Consider the following 20,139-nt stretch of genomic DNA (forward strand, 5'->3'; position numbering starts at 1 on the left):
GGTGGAGGCTGGTACAATTGCAACATTTAAGAGGCATTTGGATGGGTATATGAATAGGAAGGGTTTGGAGGGATATGGGCCAGGTGCTGGCAGGTGGGACTAGATTGGGTTGGGATATCTGGTCGGCATGGATGGGTTGGACCGAAGGGTCTGTTTCCATGCCATCTCTATGACTCTATGATTGAAAACAGGAGACTGGACAGGAGAGGTGTTAAATATTCAACAAGAGCATTTATCTAGTATTCAACTATTATTTCCTGTATTTACACATTTAATATAATTTCATGCACAGATGAAAAACAACATATGCCTGTTGGTGGCTGCTTTGAATTGTTACAGGACAATTTTATTTCGCAGAAATTACTGAATTGTTATGAACTTTTCAACGCTATCGTTAAGACAAGAAACATTTGCTTTTACAACAAATTACCAAGCTGAATTTACATGTAATTATAATGTTACGTTATTGAATGCACATGTTGCTATTTAGAAATCTGAAGTCAATAGCTGCAGCTGTCAATTGGAGGCTTTTATTCCACTGTGCTCCCTGCCCAATACTCACTATAATGATGTTACCAGATGAGGTGGTCTCACAGCACTCTCACTACTTACAGAGATTTACCAAGAATGAGGTAGTGTTTGCAGAAGTGAAGGAGGAATCATTTCTAGGTGAATTTTCTTTATCAAGTACTATGACAATCAACCCTCCCTGCTGCTACATTAACCTGATTTTGGAAGGGGGAGACAATCAGTTTTTTTGATGTGCTTCCCATCTGTGGTCTTGACATGACAACAGAAAGAAACAAGGGGTAGCCAATGTATGGCTGACCTTTTCCAGTGTAACTCAAAGTCTGTCAGATCAGCACCCTGGGGACTCCACTCCAGACAGTATCACAGGTAGAGGTTTCAAAAAACTGTTGTTACCTTTAAGGACAGGAACATTCTCCCAAGTGTCCCTGAACAGCAAAATAAAAACAGTCATTATTACATTGCTGATTGTGCAGGCTTGCTGTGCATGAATTCCTTACTGTGTTGCTTAAATTACAAGAGTGAATCATTAGCTTTAAAAGTGCTTTGGGCCATCCCGTAGTTATGAAAGATGCTACACAAATGTAAGCCTTTTCCCTTCTTTGGTTTTCATTCAACACCTTCCTGGAACAGCGTGGCTGACATCCTAAGCACAAGCAACATAGATAACCCTTGGCTGGAAAGCCAGCTTCTGCCTGAATGATGTTACCAAATGCTAAGCTCCTCCTGCTTCTGAGCAGGCTTTGCAAAAAGATTGTTTTTGGTTAGTTATCACATGGCTAACCTCAGATGAAGGAATGCAGTGCCATTGTGGTAATGACTAATAAATCCAGGGCCCAGGCTAATGACTTGTAGATATGGCAGACAGTGAAATTCCAATTCAATAAAAGCCCAAATTTAAAGGCAAGACTAGTCTTTGTCAAATGTTGTAAAAACTCAACTGATACACAAATGTCCTTAAGGGAAGGAAATATGCCTCCTTCCCAATCTGGCCTACACTGACCCCCACAATGTGATTGACTCCTTTCGGCTCTCTAAACTGGCTTAGCAAGCCACTCAGTTCAAGGGCAGCTATGGCATAAATGCCAGTGGCCAGCAACACCCACATCCCACACAAGAATACAGAAACAAAATTGTAAGTATGTGTCAGAGAGTTGGTTCGGAGGTTTGGAAACCATAACCTGAGCTGCACACACCACGGTGCCTGAAATGCCCTGGCATAATGGACACCTGGAACTGTTTGAAGTGCTGGTTAAGGACTGAGCTTGGAGTTAGCAATATGGTTGATCGTTTATAAGTGAATTAACCCAGTAAGCCATGACAGCAGCAGGCTTTGTAAATACACTTAAGACCAAAATTATTCGATTGGCCTCTTTAAATGGAATCAGCCTGCAATTTCTGACTCCATTTGCCCTACCAAACCTTCATGTTGCTTGTCCTTCTCTGGTTTCTCTGACTCAAGACTTCCCAGTATAAAAGCTTCACCTCCTTGGGGCAATACGGTGGCTCGGTAGTTAGTAATGCTACCTCATAGTGCCAGAGACCCTGGTTTGATTCCACTCTCGGGTGATTGTCTGTGTGGAGTTTGCACATTCTCCTTGTGTCTGCGTGGGTTTCCTCTGGGTGCTCCGGTTTCTTCCCATAGTCCAAATGATGTGCAGGTTAGAGGATTGGCCATGGGAAATGCAGGTTTACAGGGAATGGAGTGGGTCTGGGTGGGATGGTCTTCAGCAGATTTGTCTGGACATGATGGGCAAAATGGCCTGTTTCCACACTGTAGGGATTCTATGATCCTGTTGACACCCTAAAACATTGCACTCTCTGAGACCTGACTTTAGCCCTCTGACCTCTTCATATTTCCAATTGTTTCCCCGACATGACCTTCTGGATTTCAGCACAAAGAAAAGAATGAACAGACTTGACCAGGTGATTACAGCATTCACTTTATGCTGTGTTTTTCACAGCCACTGTATTATTTACAGCAACAGTACCCTAGGCTTTGTATGCAAAACAGCCACAGATCCACGTACACATACTAACAAAAGTAACTGTTTGAAATAGAATGTTCGAACCAAAGCAACATAATGGAAACAACTGGCTGGAATACACCTGGTTGTTTGCTTTGGTTGGTATATAAAAATAATCTTCCCCATTGCTGTGCAGAGATATGCTCAATCATTACATTTCCAGAGAACAGAATCTCACATCAACACTTTACTCTCTCTGGAGATTTTATACTGCATGTGAAGGATCAGTTCTATTCTGAAATGGGTTTATAATTACCCTGTTGCAGAAAAACCATTTCCAGCACTGTGACTTGGCCAAACGCATTAACAATTTTACCCTTCCATCGGAGTCAAGATATTGCATCAAAAATCCTAAGTAAACTGCAGGAAGCCGAGGAGAATACATAAAGCATTGGAAATTTCTCGAAGCATACCAGCTCAGTTTCATTCTGCCTCTCAGCTTGGACCTGTTAAATGATAAATGCCCTTCAAAGAGGGATTAAGCTGCAAAAGGCTGAAATGTTCTCACATTAACTGCGTATTCTCAATAGAGTGAGAAGTGCTAGCCTGGTTATGCTGTGAAATGGTGTAGAAACAAATTGCTTTGGGATTTGATTTTACAGTTCTTCGAGTACAAACCTCATCATGAATTCAGCAGTCAAAGGACAGCATCTAGGAGTTAATTGGGCCAGACTTTTAAGTTTCACAGAATAATGGTTTCAAGACATATTATTAAAAGAGGGAAAAAGTGCAAAGAGAGACCTGAAAAAACTCACTGCCTCGCAAGGAACTTGTCATCTTCGTAACATTTCAAAGTGTTTCACATTTAAATAGATTGCATTGGTGGATATGTACTTTAGGCCACATTGGCCAGGACAACAAGAGAATTCCCACTCTCTCATTACATATGGCACAGCTGGCTTTTTCAATGTTCACCTAATCCATGGGATCAAACAGTTTTCAAATCTCACCTGAGGTGTGGAACTCGCAACTGCTGAAAAGAAGTGAAAACCTCAATAACATGCTCACATTGTGGAGCAGGGTTTGAAAGCACAGCCTTCTGGTTCAGAGGTGACAGCAGCGGAGTCACAGGTAGACAGGAAGGTGAAAAAGGTGCTTGGTATGCTTGCCTTTATTGGTCAGTGCATTGAGTATAGGAGTTGGGAGGTCATATTGCAGCTGTACAGGTCATTGGTTTGGCCACTTTTGGAATACAGCATTCAATTCTGGTGTCCCAGCTATAGGAAAGATGTGTGAAACTTGAAAGGGTGCAGAAAAGATTTACAAGGATGTTGCCGGGGTTGGAGGGTTTGAGCTGGGGAGGCTGGAACTATTTTCCCTGGAGTGTTGGAGGCTGAGGGGTGACCTTAGAGAAGTTTATAAAGTCGTGAGGGGCATGGGTAGGGTGAATAGTCAAGGTCGTTTCCCCAGGGTAGGGAAGTCCAAAACTAGAGAGCATAGGGTTAAGGCGAGAGTGGAAAGATTTAAAAGGGACCATAGAGACAGCTTTTTCACATACAGGGTACTGTGTGTATGGAATGAGCTGTCAGAGGAAGTGGTGGAGGCTGGTACAATTACAACATTGAAAAGTCATCTGGATGGGTCTATGAATAGGGAAGGTTTAGAGGGATATAGGCCAATGCTGGCAAACGTGATAGGACTAATTTCAAATACTTGGTTGGCATGGATGAGTTGGATCAAAGGGTCTGATTCTGTACTGTACGACTCTATTACTCTAATTAGGAGCAGGAGTGGATTATACAGCACATTAAGCCTGTGCTCTGCCATTCAATATGATTGGGCTTCAACTCTATTTTCCCACCCACACCCCATATCCCTCAAATCTCAGAGGGGCCAAAATCAGTGAAAGAAATCAATGCACCAAGATAAAATTTAAACCAGCACTCAGAATTACGATTAAAGTCATTATTGAACCTTTCTTGCTGGATGGATTTCTGGGAAATTTTTAAAATGAAAGGCAATTTTTAAAATGAAGCCTTACTTTCAGGAGCCTCATTCCTAGTGAAGGGCTTATGCCCAAAACGTCGATTCTCCTGCTCCTCGGATGCTGCTTTTCCAGCACCACACTCTTCGACTCTGATCTCTGATCTCCAGCATCCGCAGTCTTCACTTTCTCCTTACTTTCACAGTGTGACGAATATGTTCCTCAGGGATTTAAAATCTCAAAGAATTTATTCATACAAACTCCTGCTTCCCCTCTCTCCCCTGCCTCCACCCCCATATTAGTCAGCAACTGAAGCTACCAGCAGTTCCACAAGGCCTTCCACAAAGTCTAAGGCATTAAAATGGGGTCAAACCAGGTTAATGGTTGGGAATAGTGGAACAGCCTCAAGATGCTGAATGGTCTCTGCCTGCTCCTATTGTTCAAAGCACTGCTACCGTGGTTTGCAGTGATAGCAGTTAACTCAGGACTGGTCAGATAACGTTACAAATCAGGAGAAAGGATGAGTAGTGTTCTGTCACTGTCTGAAGTACTATGTCCAAGAGGCAAGTTTGCTCCAATCTTTTGGGGTCTAAAGGCTTGTGTTTGGCTTCAGAAATTATGTATGAAGCAGCCAACATTAACCTTGCAGTTGTACAACCTTGATGAGATCACACCAAATCGCTACACTATGGATGCAAGTCATTTGGCCCATCGAGTCTACACTGACTGTTCTGAATCTGGAATATTTAGAGACATTTCACTCTCCTTATGAAGAAAGGATGTAATCCCACTGAAAGCAATTTGGACAAGGTTCACTCAACCGATGCCTGTGATGTGGGGCGGGGGGGGTTATCTTATGAAGACTGGACAGGTTTGGGCAATATCAGCTGGAGTTTAGAGGAATGAGAGTTGACCATACTGAAATATCAGATCTTGACAGGATAGATGCTGGAAGGATATTTCCCTTTGTGGAGAGACCAAAACTAGGAAACTCACTGAAAAGGAGTTTCTATTTGAAATACAGATTCAGAGAATTGCTTTCACTCAGTGGATTGGAATTCTCTTTCCCAGAGTACAGTTGAAAGAAGGCCATTAAATATTTTTATGGTTGAGTTAGATTCTCGACAAAGAAGGGAATCAAAGGTATAATGGGTATATGGAAAGGGGAATAATATCATGTGGTATATGGGACAACCAGATCTGCCTCAAACATATTGAATGGTGGAACAGACTTGAGGGTCCAAATGGGCTATTCCCGCTCTTGGTCTGTATGTTGTCATTAACAGATATCAGAAAGGATCTCCATGAAACCTCATGTCAATTCAGAAGAACCTTCATAACAGCATCACAAGATAGTTTAATACCAAGCAAATAACATTTGAATTTACTCGATAGAGGGTGGTATCCTGTCACTATGTCCCCCTTTATTTATAAACGGAGAGTCCTTCACACTCTCAGAGTGAACAGACCTCTGACATTCCTGTTTATATCTGTCAGCCAGGGTTCCCTGATTGGACCACATTAACAGCACCAATCAGGGGATTTATACTCTATGGTTGACCTTGTTACAATCATGATGCATTATTCACAGAGTTATTCTGAGAATCCAGAAACAATCCACATCAGTCTAGAAACAATCGAGAAATAAACTGTAGTCTGGAATATGTGTTCAATGGACAAACGGATTAGCTAAGAGCTTTTGAGAATTTCTTTTGCTAAATTTGGGCCAAAAGTAATGCCTTTCTGAAAGAGAGAATTTCAGTACAAAATCAGCATGTTACTGACTGAGCAGGATTTATATAGGAACATATCTGCAGAGCTGAGATTTTGGCTCCTCACTCCACAGACAGATGAACCCAAACTAACTCAAATGAGGAGGCTATTATATTTCTATTCTCAAGAGTCAAGATCCCTCTTGGATGTAAAATTGATTTTTATTCAGGTAATTGTTCGCAGTCACTGCCTCTGACGTAGTTATTACAAACAAGTCCACCAAACTCAACGGAGAAAGTGAGGTCTGCAGATGCTGGAGATCAGAGATGGAAATGTGTTGCTGGAAAAGCGCAGCAGGTCAGGCAGCATCTAGGGAACAGGAGAATCGACGTTTCGGGCATTAGCCCTTCTTCAAGGGCTAATGCCCGAAACGTCGATTCTCCTGTTCCCTAGATGCTGCCTGACCTGCTGCGCTTTTCCAGCAACACATTTCCATCACCAAACTCAACGACCAGGTGGTCGACAATCAGAAATGTGAAGCCACATGTATTTCAGGAACCTCATGTTATAAGAAATTGTGAGTGATGTTGAATGTGGTGAAATTACAGAGCCTTTTACCTCCTCTAGTTTCATGGCATTACTTATTACACAATTACCTGAGAAACTGAACTCTCACTGGGACTGGGTTACAACATTACAAATTTTACACTCAGAAAACTCTTCAACCCATTTTGGTCAACATGCCCCTCAACCTCTTCTCTCCAGAATTAGATCTAATGTATACAATCTAATTCAACATTTGTCAACAGATAGTATTTCTTTAATTCTATTATTCTGTGGTGAAAAGTTACACCTGATATCTGTTCTTTAATTTGTCTCGATGGATCTTAATATTTTGACCCTTTTAAGCTGTTCAAAATCACGAAGGGAAATCTTAAGCTAATCCCATCCCCCATAAATTCTGAATGTCTTTTCGTTTCATTCCCAAGACATAGTATTGCTGACAAGAATGCTGGCATCTCTAACTGCCCTGAGATAAGTGACACTTACCTTCTTTATGAATGTTTGATACAACAATGTTGTGCTAGGCCATTTCAGAAGACAGGTCATTATGGGACGAGAGTCACAAATTGACTAAGGAAGACAGGTCTCCCTCCTGAAATAACACTATCTAACTTCTATGACAGTCTGCCAGCTTAGCCGTGGTCATTTTAGTGACAGCATCTTCCAATCATCAGATTTATTTGAGGCAAACCTGAATGCAAATTGAATCACAGTCTATACTCCACATGAGTCCCTCTCTTGATGTCATGCTCCTGCCATTGGTGGCTCTCAAAGTCATCTTTTCAGGATTATTCATTCTTTAGACAAATAATCCATTTACACAGACACAATAGCACTCACCTACTGTATTCTTCTAAATGCCTTTGAAGGATGGGAGCTAACCTTCTTTAGTTGAGAAAAAAGTTACTTGGATATAAACACATAAAGACATGACATCATTACAACAAATACATTAATAATCCAATGAAAATCGACAAATTCCTGTTGAAGGGCTCATGCCCAAAATGTCAACTCTCCTGCTCCTCGGATGCTACCTGACTTTTCCAGTTCCACACTTTTTGACATTGAAATTAATCCACTTGCTGAGCTCTGAAGAAGAGTCATACCAGACTTGCAAAGGTTAACTATCTTTCTCTCCACAGATGCTGCCAGACCTGCTGAGTTTCTCTAGTATTCTCTGACTTTGTTTCAGGTTTCCAGCATCCAAAGTATTTTGCTTGGAAAATCTACTAACTGTGGTCAATTTCCCATTAAAGTTTGCACACTGATTGCGATAAAGCTAACTGCACAGGAGTTATTCCTGCAGTGTACCATGATGCAATCATAGCCAGGCTAAGCCCACATTATCCCCATGACTGTAAGCAGCCATACACCTCAGTGGGTTAAATACTGTGAAATGATGGCATGGTTACTTACATGCGACTGAAAGAAATCACTGTGGTCCTCGCAAAGTAAGGTACCGGTTCACCAGTATGATTCCCCAATTGTGTTCTAGCCACATTATTCACATTGCTGTCAGACAACCTCAGCTTGCAACCCTCTTCTTGAGAAAGTCAATGTTCCCTCAGCTTTCTGCAGTAACTCGGTGCTTCATTAGTGTACACTTTTCACTGGGGAACACATCAGCCAGAGTACAATGAGGCAAAATACCACTTAATAACCAGACAGAAGAGTTCTTTGGGATCCAGTACGATACACTCAGTTCACCCAGGAAATCATTTACTAGGAAAGGTATTCATTATCCTGGCAGTCTATTCTCAGCCAAAGGCTACTTCTGTAGACAGCATTGGGAGAAGTCAGAAGATAAGAAAAGATAGAGGAGGAGGGCTATTCAGCCCATCTCAACACATCTGTTCCAAAAGGTTTTATTGTTATCCCATCGCAACATCCATTAAACAAGCTTCTTGTATTCAATATTCTGGGTGGTTAATTAACGAAGGTGCTGGTCATTCAGTCTAAATTGTAAAGACTTTTTTTTTATTTTTTGGTACTTTTGATTGTGGATTGAAATGGGAAAAGGACTGTTTTAAAAACTAAGCATTGTGGAAGGAGATGATGTACTTTTTAAAGGAAGTTACCAGCACTTACTGTAAGTGCTGCTTACTCTGTGGCTTGTCCAAACATTGATCGCAAGTTACTGTAAACAAACAGGAGCCAGAGAATGTGTACAATGGGAGATTCAGTCAGCAACAAGTCGCTGACTGGTCTATGGGATTGTGACCAGTTGTCAATGACAAAGGCTTTCTGCCTGCCAACAACTGAGTGATTGGCTCCTAAGGAGCTGAACAGCTACCCCAGTGAGGTGTGACAAAATAAGGATATCTAACACGTGCCGTAAAAATATCTTCTCTAGTCTGAATCGGTCTTCTCAAGTTCTACTCCCATTCAAATATGGTTCTAATAACCTTATCCACATCAATTTGAAGCAGTGCCATGGACTAGCAATCCAAAGGCCTAAGCTGATGTTCTGGGAACAAGGGTTCAAGTATCACCATGGCAACTGGTGGATTGTGAAGTCAATTATCAAAATCTGGAACTAAAAGATAGCCCAGCAAAATGGTGACAATGAAACAATCGACTTCAAAAAACCCATCTCATTTGTTCATGCCTTTAGGGAGGGAAATATATTGTCCTTATCCGGGCTGCTTTCATTGTGATTCCAGATCAACAGCAAAGTGATTGACTGCTAACTACCTTCTGAAAATGGCTCAGCAAGTCACTCAGCTCAAGGGCAATTTGCAATGGGCCTTGCCAGCAATGCTCCCATTCCATGAAAGAAATACAGTTCTAGCTGCATATCAGTAGAAATTAAGCCTGAAAGGAAATTGCAGTAGAGATGAATAAATTATCCTTGTATACAAGACAGGTTCCCGTCTATTGTTCATTCTTGTCCATCCTGTCCAAAATGGCAACCAACGTATCTGTCCTTTGAAGCATCTAACAGTGCCTTAAACAGATCTAAATGCTCCAACTGCCAAAGACCATGAATAAGGTAAAAACAATGACTGCAGATGCTGGAAACCAGATTCTGGATCAGTGGTGCTGGAAGAGCACAGCAATTCAGGCAGCATCCGAGGACAGGCAAAATCGACGTTTCGGGCAAAAGCCCTTCATCAGGAATAAAATTTATTCCTGATGAAGGGCTTTTGCCCGAAACGTCGATTTTGCCTGTCCTCGGATGCTGCCTGAATTGCTGTGCTCTTCCAGCACCACTGATCCAAAGACCATGAATACCCTGCTCAAAAGGAGGGAAGCATGCACCTAACAATGAGAGAAATGTATGAACAAATTAACAATGCAGTAGCTCAGACCACATTCATCACTCAATCCAATTGAGGAGGCCAACAAACACAAACAAATCACTTCTCCATCTGTCTTTACTTTTGTGCTTCTTAAGACAAACCTGAGTTAGCACCGGAATTGTGGAAATGCCACAGATCTTTAATTAAACTTAAAGGCTTCAGGGTAACTATCAATAAAAACAGCTCATTACACATTCTTACATGTAGAGAAAACTCTGGAGTCAATCTCTACATTCATTAGTTCAATTAAAGTGGAGACTTTACATATTTATACCACAAACTTGACTTGATGAAACTTGATAAATCATATCCACTATGTACAGAATGCAACATTGTCAAATGCAACACTTTCCTTGCTCTTTTGTCTCAAACCCTTCCTGCAGTGCAGGATATCAAGGCAACCTTGTAAACTGAAATGAGTTTTCATTTCCGGCACCGACATAGTCAGAGATGACCAAATTTAATGGAAACATATTAATGAAAAGGTTAGCGCAGTTGTAGAGACTAGTTTCAACTTGACAACTTGTTGAAGGGGCTGCTGCTTTCAATTTACCAAATACAAATATTTCAGGTTATGATTTGCTAAGTTTTCTCTTCTCCCATCTCCACCACCCCCCAACCGCCCTCCCCACCTCACAAAGGCGTAAGAGAGTTTTTCCCTTCTTCAACTTGTTCTTTGTGCAAGGGTGCTTAAGAGTGACCTCTTTGGAAATGCAAATATCTCGTACTCATCAGGACAAACACAAGAATGCCAAATTTCAAACGGTCATAACCATTTATACTATAGGAGAAAAGAGTGCTAATTAATTGGCAAGTTACTCGGAATAGCTAAGGCATTGCCATGGAGAAAGCAACAGAGGAATATGGGCTCATTGAGCTCCCACTAGGGCTATGGACTGACCCAAGGTCATGAAAAGCATTATATTTAAATACATCAATCTTTTCCCACTCACCCGCAGTAGAAAATTCATTATTCACAATCTCATTTCAGATACCAATCAACAATCTTTATTGCTGCAGCAATAATATGAAATTTTTCCTCTAGACATGATATTTAACAGTTAATTTGTATCCATGCCTGTGAAACTAAACCTAAATTCAGTTTTCGGCTTGTCTTGGGGGAAGAGAGAGGGATGGGAAAGTAGGAGGAAATCACGTTCTTTGCAAGCATACTGATTTTTCTGCAGCAGATAATAAAATGCTGGAGAAACACAGCAAGTCTGACAGCATCTATGGAGACAGAAACGGTGACAGCATTTCATTTCTGATGTGACTCTTCTCTGGAAATGAAGGGGGCTGGAAAAGTGATGAACTTTATCCTGTATACAAGTGTGAAGGAGAAGGCAGAATACATGATAAAGATGCTCAGAGCATAAGGCAAAAGAAGTGTGCAAATGTCAGCAGAGAGGAAATATATGTTTGAAGAATAGGTGTTAATGGCAAAAAAAACTAGACAGCTGCACTGACATAAAACCGATGCAAACAAGACACTGGGGGGTTTTGCATGGGGGAGGGTGGATGGGGAGTTAGAAGGGGGTAATTAAGTTGAGGACAGTATTTGTGCTCCCATGTTGTTGAAGCCTATGTTGAACCCTAAAGGTTATCAAGTGCCTGAGTGAAAAATGGGGTTCCGTTCCCTCAGCTCATGATTTTTCTACATCTTCGTCAATGCAACTAAACTTAACCATTACAGATACAGGATAATTTCAACGATGCCCCAGCAGTCAAGTCTGTGCAGTAAATGTACCCACTTCCACGTAGACCAGAATATTTGAAGAACTGAATTTACTTTTTTTGGGGGCTTGGTTCAGGATCCAGTGCGGAAGATGGTGGTTAACCTGTAAAATCTGCTTTCCATATCTCACAGGCAGCTTTGGGTTCTACTCAGCTCCAGGCGACACTTAGTCTCAGTCCAAATCTGGACAAATAAAGCTGAATTCCAGAAATGAACTGACAGAGACTGCCCGTGACATCAAGATAACAGGCCTCAGATGACACAGTGGCTCAGTGATTAGCACTGCTGCCTCACAGCACCAGCGATCTGGTACCTCTTTGCATGGAGTTTGCATGTTCTTCCCGTGTCTGTGTGGGTTTCCTCCGGGTGGTCCAGCTTCCCAACACAGTCCAAATATGTGCGGGTTAAGTAGATTAGCCATGGGAAATGCAGGGTTGCAGGGGTAGCGTAGGGGTGTCAGTCTTGGTGGGATGCTCTTCGGAGGGGAGGTATGGACTCGATGGGCTGAATGGCCTGCTTCCAAACTGCAAGGATTCTATTTTTAAATTTGACTAAGTGTGTCATCGAAGAGACCCAGCAAATTGAAGGTAGTGGAAACTGGATAGGGCAGAACTCTTTATTGATTGGGTTCATACTGAACGCCAAGAAAGTTGTTTGTTGGTTTTGGAGGCTAACCATCTGAGTCTCAGATCATCACTGTAGGAGTTCCCCAGCATGGTGTTTGAGGCTCAACTGCTTTAAGGTCAGAAGTGAGGGTGTTTACCGTTGACTGCTGAGTGATCTGTTCCATTTTTAACTTCTTAGATACTGAGTCTTGCTGTAGTGCAGCAAGACTATAGACAACATACAGGCTTGGACTGATAAGCAGCAGGAAACACACACACACACTTAAAAGTGCAGAATGCAACAACTCTAACGAAAGAGAATCTGCCCATCCCATCTTGACATTCAATGGCATTACCATCAGTGAATTCACCGGCATCAACATCCTGGGGGGTTATAATTAATCAGAACTATAATTGGATGAGCTACATAGATATCCTGGCTACAAGACAACAATTTCAATCTCCTCACCATTACCTGGTACAACTTGGTGTCAGATCAGAAATTACTCTGTATCGTGTGTGAACACTGACTGAAGAGGACCAAGTACAGGTGTCAACTCAAAAAGTCATGAAACAGAAACTACACACTCAAGGATAAATGCAGATGAGAAAAGTACTTGGAGTATTTCCTCTTAGCCCTGCAATTTGTTTTCTCTTCAGCTAATGATCTGACTCTCTTTCGAAAGCCACAACCATATCTGCCTCCAGCACACTCTTAGAACCTGTGTTCCAGACCCTAGCCTGTTGCAGGATAAAACAGCTTTCCCTCATGTCACCTCTGCCGATCAGCTTAAATTGACATCCTCAAGTTCTCGACCTTTCCACCATTGGAAACAGTTTCTGCCCTCAAAATTTTTAATGATTCTAACAAATCTCCTCCCAATCTTATTTTCTCTTTTTCAATAGTCAAAGGTTTATAGAATAACTTACCTCAAATGGGACAGTTGCTGAGATTCCATTTCATCTCTTTCATATTCGACTGTGAAAGAAATGACTAGATTATGAAAACATTTTGTTGTCCGGCGGGGGGGGGGGGGGGGGGGGTTCCTATTAAGAGTCTTCTGCTGAACGGACATCAAACGCTCCATCTACTCAAACCATAGATAACAATTTTAACACGAATAAACCTGGTGTTCACACATTTTAATATGCCAGAAAGCACTTTGTCATATTTCTATTAAGTGCCTAATTAAATTTCCACATCTCAATATCTGAAATGCAATTAAGCACAGTCACAATTTTCTAGAGGCTTTACTTGTGACTTTAACGCAAGATCCACTGTAATCCTCTGCAACACCATTTAAGGGCAGAAATCTGCAATTTCTGTTTCACTATACATTTTACATTGTTTCACTATAAATGATTGACAAAATGCTAAAATCTCCAAGGACTTTTCATAAATCCCCCTTGTTTTCATTTTTATCCCCTAGCTCACCTCCCCCTCACCCCACCTCCACTCCCTCCATGCTGATAATTACTGCACAGTATGCTTTGGGATGGATCCCTCTGCTTCATGGATCACTGGTTATTGATGCCGAAATCTTACATAGTTGTAAAATTTCTCAAGACATGGTTTTCATCATGAGGATTTAGTCACATGTCTTGGCTACAATTTCTAGTGCGCGTCTGAAGGATGTCATGTTATGCAGTGAAGCATGTGAGGCCCTGAACTAATATCGCTCTGCCTATCCAGACAGACAGGCAGGAGGCTTACAATGGAGAAACTGAGCAAATACTTTTAACTTTCCTGTCATAGAGTCATAGAGATGTACAGCATGGAAACAGACCCTTTGCTCTAACGTGTCCATGCCAACCAAATATCCTAAATTAATCTAGTCCCATTTGCCAGCATTTAGAGCATATCGGTCTAAACCCTTCCTATTCATATACGCATTCAGATGTCTTTTAAATGTTCTAATTGTACCAGCCTCCACTAACTCCTCTGGCAACTCATTCCACACACATTGCACCTTCTGCGTGAAAATGTTGCTCCTAATAGGTCCCTTTTAGTCTTCCCCCTCTCACATTAAACTTATGCCCTCCAGTTTTGGACTCCACCCTTGGAAAAAGACCTTGACTATTCACCTTATCCATGCCCCTCATGATTTTATAAAGGCCTTTGATGTCAGGGAAATCAGCCCCAGCCTATTCAGCCTTGCCCTACAGCTCAAACTGTCAGACCCTGGCAACATCCTTGTCAATCTTTCCTGAACCTTTTCAAATTTCAAAACATTCTTCCAATAGGAGGGAGACCAGAGTTGAACGCAGTATTCCAAAAGCAGTGGCCTAACCAGTGTCCTATAAAGCACCAACGTGACATCCTGACTCCTATACTCAATGCACTGACCAATGAAGGTAAGTGTACCAAATACCTTCTTCACCACCCTATCTTGTTTCAAGACTTCCCCACATTTTGATAACATGGCGGCACGCATGATTTGGCAGTTGTGCTGCTATATTATTAACTACGGCCTGTTGTAACTTCAGAAATCTTCCTGCCCACTCCCTTTCCCAGTGTTAATCCAGAGACCCAGATAATATTCTGGGAACCTAAGTTCAAATTCTGCCATGGTAGGTGGTGGAATTTAAATTTTATTTAAAATCTGGAATTAAGATTCTAATGATGACCACAAATCCATTGTTGATTGTCAGGAAAACCCCGACTCGATCACTAATGCCCTTTAGGGAAGGAAACTGTCATCCTTACCTGGACTGGTCTACATGTGATTCCAGTCCCACAGCAACGTGGTTGACTCTTAACTGTCCTCTGGGCAATTAGTGATGGGCAATAAATGCCGGTCTAGCCAGCGACACCCACATCCCATGATTGAATTTAAATGAAAGTATGCACTTATCTTCCCTTCTAGTAAGCAAGCCCTGAATTTCTACAGCACCCTTCACAATCACTCGATGATGTACAGCATTTTACCACCAATGGTTACAGTGCTGTAATTGATGCAGTGTTGGAAACACGGTAGCTAATGTGATCACGACTGAATAATCTGTCTCTTTGTGGGATAAATTGACTGTGGGATAAATATTGGCTGGGAGACTGGGGATAACTCCTCCACTCTTCAACAAAATTGCACCATGGGTCCTCAGTCTGACACCTTGAACAGTGCAGCCTTTCCTCTGTGCTACAGCAGTGTGTGCCAGTTTGGACTACTGTGATGAAGCCTGGAGCACGAATTGAAGGCTGAATTTCAGAAGCAAAGGTGATATGAGCGAATAGCAAATGAGCCACAACAGACATGAGCCAAACCAAATCAAAGAAGGGAATCAGACAAGTTTATACCAATGCTGGTTGTATTATTGCTGCTAAGAAGAGCAGTGCAAGTTTAACTAACAATTAAGTATGCTTTTCCTCAGGATATTCCAGCTCAATGTGGTTTGGAATACTCTGCATAGATTTAGGGGTCCCGCTTTAAGAAGAATGAGCTTGGGGATAATCTAGTTCATCAGCACAATCCCAGAAAGGAGTTAGCTGTGATGAAAGAACATCATGTATCCTGGAGATGAGGATGACCTGACCTAAACCAGTAAAAGAAACTGGTTTCAGCAGCAGAAATAACTCTCTCACAATTATCTGTAATCTTAAGACACTAAGCAAATTGGTGAAAATAGACCAGGAACTAGATTTGTTCACATCTCAGAATGTGACTGCACTGCTCCAGATCGAAATTGTAAAAGCTGACAGCCTTAATTTCAGAGCAAGGGGTAGTTACTTGAGTTTGGTTCAAAATACAATCACACACAGCTCCTGCACATTGCTACACACTCCAATATCAGGGAGTCACAAAGTGCCACTGGAGTGTAATTGCCAACCCCTTTTCTGCCTCTGGAGGCACTATTTCCAGTGTTCTCCACACAAGCCAGGTGCAATATTTAACAACTACTATCAGCTAGTCTGACAAATTTTATCAATGTCCCATGTTCTGTGACTGTGCCGAGCTAACTTGGCACCAAATGGAGCAGACAATCAATCACTTCATCCACAAAGGATGGGGCAAAGGCAGCTACTTAGAGTTCCAAACAGGGTACTTCCCTTGTTCATCTCCGACAACATGTGCAAGATAGTTGGCATAGTGACATGCGAACAGGTTGTACTAACAGGTTTCGAAAGACACACGGTTGGGTTCTTTACCAAGTCTGTCCTTATGTTTCCTCAGGAACCCATCAACTTGTTGACAGATGCCAGACCCCAGACCTAAGCCAGAATCCCCTGTACGGTCCACAGCCGAAGCACTGAACTCATTGACCCTTATCCAGAACTCTGCATCCTGGATAACTTCCATTGTTTTGATGGTACTTGAATCCTCCGACCACCAATTGGCCCCAATCCTTGACTATCATTCCCTTTGACCACAAATCCTTGCGTATGAATCACAAAATGTCAGTTTGCAGGTCCAATAGGTAATTAAGAAGGCAAATGGAATATTGTCCTTCATTGCTAGAGGGATGGAGTTTAAAAATAAGGAGGTTATGCTACAGCTGTATAGGTTGCTGGTGAGGCCGCACTTGGAGTATTGTGTACAGTTTTGGTCTCCTTACTTGAGAAAGAACGTACTCACTCTGGAGAGGGTGCAGAGGAAGTTCACTAGGTTGATTCCAAAGTTGAGAGGGTTACCTTATGAGGAGAGATTGAGTAGACTTGGGACTACACTCATTGGAATTTAGAAAGATTAGGGGAGATTGAATAGAAACAAATAAAATTATGAAGGGAATAGATAGGATAGAAGCAGGGAAGTTGTTCCCACTGGCAGGTGAAACTAGAACTAGCGGGGGGGGGCATAGCCTCAGAATAAAGGGGGAGCAGATTTAGGACTGAGTTGAAGAGGAAGCTTCTTCACCCAAAGGGTTGTGAATCTGAGCTATTCCCTGCCCAGTGAAGTAGTTGAAGCTACCTCGCTGAATGTTTTAAAGGCAAAGATAGATTTTTGAGCAGTAAAGGAATGAAGGGTTATGGTGAGTGAGTGATTAAGTGGAACTGAGTCCACAAAAAGATCAGCCATGATCTTATTGAATGGCGGAGCAGGCTCGACGATGGCCTACTCCTGCTCCTTTGTTCTTATTTCTAAGTTATGGTTTCAAAGAGCCATTGTTTGGGACTTTTGAAACAAAACCCTTCCTGGGAATAACATTCCACTTCATGCACACAATGGATGCCATTCCAAACCAGAATGTCTCTGCCTCCCTCTCCATCTCATTCCCCAATCCATTAGAGAATTTTGTTCTTCCTCTATTCATTCACAGGAGCATCACTGGGAAGGACTGTATTTGTCTGTAACTGCACTTGAACCAAGCAGCTTGCTCAGCCCTTACTGAGGGCAGTGTGGGCCTGAAGTCACATGTCAGCCAGACCAGGTAAGGACAGCAGAGTTCCGCCCTTAAACTTTCTCCCAGCCCCCGATATTGTGGAACAAAATTCTGATGACAATAGCTGATTAAAGGTTACTTGGCCTCTTTAAAACTCTCCGGGAGAGCATATTTAAGGTTTGAAAAAGTGAATGAGGAGAAGCTGTTTCTCTGGAGAGGAAACAATATCTGGTAATCACAGTCACCTAAGCTGATTGCCCAAGTTGAACGTTACTTGTTTGCTGTGAATATGAATATCATTGTTGCTTTGTGTGAGTGGAACATAAAGACCAGCATAAAGACCTTCAGTCCAAATGATTTGTTTCTGTATTGTACCCACTTTGTAATAGTTCATACATTAAAAAACTTTAACAGACAACTGGGTGGCAACAGACAACGTACCAATTTGTTTCTTAAACAGGTATCCCAGCACCGAATAGATAAAAGATATTTTCAGAAAGCGGAGCTCTATCACTGCGTCTTAATATAAGCAGACCCGTGTATGCGGGTGGGGTGGTGTAGGCCTATTTTCTCCTCATTGTGTTTCAAAGTGAAACACGGTTGCAGATTTGTTCCGAGTATAATGTCAAACTGAATACAATTTTGTGTGACATTAATCCTCTCACATCTGGCATGTACAGAGCTAGCCATCCATCACTGATCGGTGTCTCTTCAATTAGGCAACACTCTGCCATTTCACTGTCAAGTACAGTTAAATCGTTTTGCCCAAGAATAAATCCCAAATCTTCAAACTGCTTGTTAATTAGACACAAACCCACCTCCCCCACAATCAGTTCCTCAACCTGCTGAGTGAATATGCCTCAGCCTTAAACTCCTTCAGTACAATCTTCAGTCACTGCAATGGTGGCAACAGGCACATTAACTCTGACCTGGTTCCCACAATCGCACTGTAAATTAGTGTCAACGGTCTGCAAAGAATTTTTATCGGATTGACGTTTGATTCTCCACTCTCTCATTAGTTGGCCTCTTCGTTGTCTGCCTGCACTTACAGTATCCCTAGGAGTTGCAAAGAAGCAGATAATTAGTCTGTAAAACTTTGCCAAAATTCAGAAGGTGCTTTTATTATCCGGCAGTCAATAATTAAGTCTTCTGCTTGGGTTATTGTGAGTACATCAGGGAGACATCAGCTCTGGTCAACGCTGGACTTCATACACGAAAAGAATCGCTTTGGAACAGCAGGCACTGAATTCATAGAATCAAATGTTGTATGACAGGCGGAGATAATTCAGCCCATCAAGTCTGTGCCATCTCTTTGAAAAGGCCATTCGATTAAGTTACTTCCCAATACCATTGTAACTTTTTCCCTTTGAAAGTCAGCAGTGAATGTGGTCCCATCGCCCTTTCAGTCAGTCCAAAACAGAACTCAAAATAAACTATATTTATAAACTCAACTGGACTCAGCACATAAAGACAGTGGCTACAAGAGTAGGTTAGAAGCCAGGAATACTATGGCGAGTAACTCACCTCCTGACTCCCCAAAGCCTGAGCACCATCTTCAAAACACAAGTCAGGAGTAGGATGGAATACTCCCACTTGCCTGGATTGCTGCAGATCTAACAACACCCAAGAAGCTTGACAACAACCAAGATAAAGCAGCCTGCTTGATTGCCACCACATCCACAGCATCTACTCTCTCCAACACTGATGCTCAGTAGCAGCAGTGTGTACTATCTCCAAGATGCATTGCAGAAATTCACAAAAGACCCTTGACAGCACCTTCGAAACCCATGACCAATTCCATCAAGAAGGACAAGGAAAGCAGGTACTTGGGAAGACCACCACATGCAAGTTCCTCTCCAAGGCACTCATCATACTGACTTGGAAAGGTACTGCCATTTGCAGTGACACTGGGTCAAAATCCTAATACTGTCTCTTTCACAACATTGTGGGCAAATGTACAGCACATGTCTGCAATGGTTCAAGAAAGCAGCTCACCATCACCTTCTCAAGGGCAACTAGGTACAGGCAATAAATGCTGGCCCAGCCAATGGCAGCCACATCCCATGAGTGTATAATAAAAGAAAACAGCACTTTTAACATGGAAATCCAAAGGAGCATCATAGATACATTAAAAAACAAAATATGACACCAAGCATGACACATAAGGAGATATTAGGTCAGGAGATCAAAAACGTAGACAAAAAGGCAGCCATTAAGAAGTATATAAATGGCGAAAGTTTAAATTCGAGAGATACACGGAGGGAAATCCAGACCAGAGGTCTGAAACAACTGAAGGCGCAACCTCTGGATTCTCAGAGATTTCCTTCAACTAATTATTGGTGAGACTGAAGTTTGATTTGATTTGATTTGATTTGATTACTTACAGTGTGGAAACAGGCCCTTCGGCCCAACAAGTCCACACCGA

The 20,139-nt window shown here is 42.0% G+C and overlaps 1 protein-coding gene across 4 annotated transcripts in view; it reads right to left on the reverse strand.

The window, feature by feature from the left end:
* smyd3 (SET and MYND domain containing 3) overlaps nt 1-20,139 on the reverse strand; it is a 796,202-nt gene that overhangs the window by 361,319 nt on the left and 414,744 nt on the right. The window contains exon 1 of one of the 4 annotated variants that reach the window (XM_043695429.1): nt 13,329-13,399. The exons of the other annotated variants lie outside the window; for them this stretch is intronic. The gene's annotated coding sequence lies outside the window, so the exon portion shown is untranslated. Of the gene's footprint in view, nt 1-13,328; nt 13,400-20,139 lie in introns of those variants that run through there. 4 annotated transcript variants of the gene reach the window in all.

The sequence above is a fragment of the Chiloscyllium plagiosum genome, chromosome 9 (assembly GCF_004010195.1).
Source record: "Chiloscyllium plagiosum isolate BGI_BamShark_2017 chromosome 9, ASM401019v2, whole genome shotgun sequence".
In the NCBI taxonomy this organism is placed as follows: Eukaryota; Metazoa; Chordata; class Chondrichthyes; order Orectolobiformes; family Hemiscylliidae; genus Chiloscyllium; species Chiloscyllium plagiosum.